The sequence below is a fragment of the Cephus cinctus genome, unplaced genomic scaffold, assembly GCF_000341935.2.
Source record: "Cephus cinctus unplaced genomic scaffold, Ccin1 Ccin1_scaffold0168, whole genome shotgun sequence".
NCBI lineage: Eukaryota > Metazoa > Arthropoda > Insecta > Hymenoptera > Cephidae > Cephus > Cephus cinctus.
In genome coordinates, this window is record NW_014332892.1 from 2,979,735 (window position 1) to 2,979,958 (window position 224).

Below are 224 nucleotides of genomic sequence, written 5' to 3' on the forward strand. Positions count from 1 at the left end.
CCCCCCCCCCTAAGTAGCCCAGTCAGGTACACAGAGTAAGTCTCAAAGAGTCAGTCTCTGATGTCTCTTGGCAATCGGGCTTATTACACGAAGAAGGGAGTGGTTACCTCATCAGCTACAAAATTAATATCAAATAACCCTTGCCGTTTCAAAAAACAGCCCTAGAGTATAGAAACAACCCTATACATTTCTCTCTGCAAAGACCAAACCCCCCCCCCCCCCCC

At 47.8% G+C, this 224-nt stretch overlaps 1 protein-coding gene across 13 annotated transcripts in view; it reads left to right on the forward strand.

Moving 5' to 3' along the window:
- LOC107264305 overlaps nt 1–224 on the forward strand; it is a 52,308-nt gene that overhangs the window by 26,493 nt on the left and 25,591 nt on the right. The window lies entirely within an intron of this gene.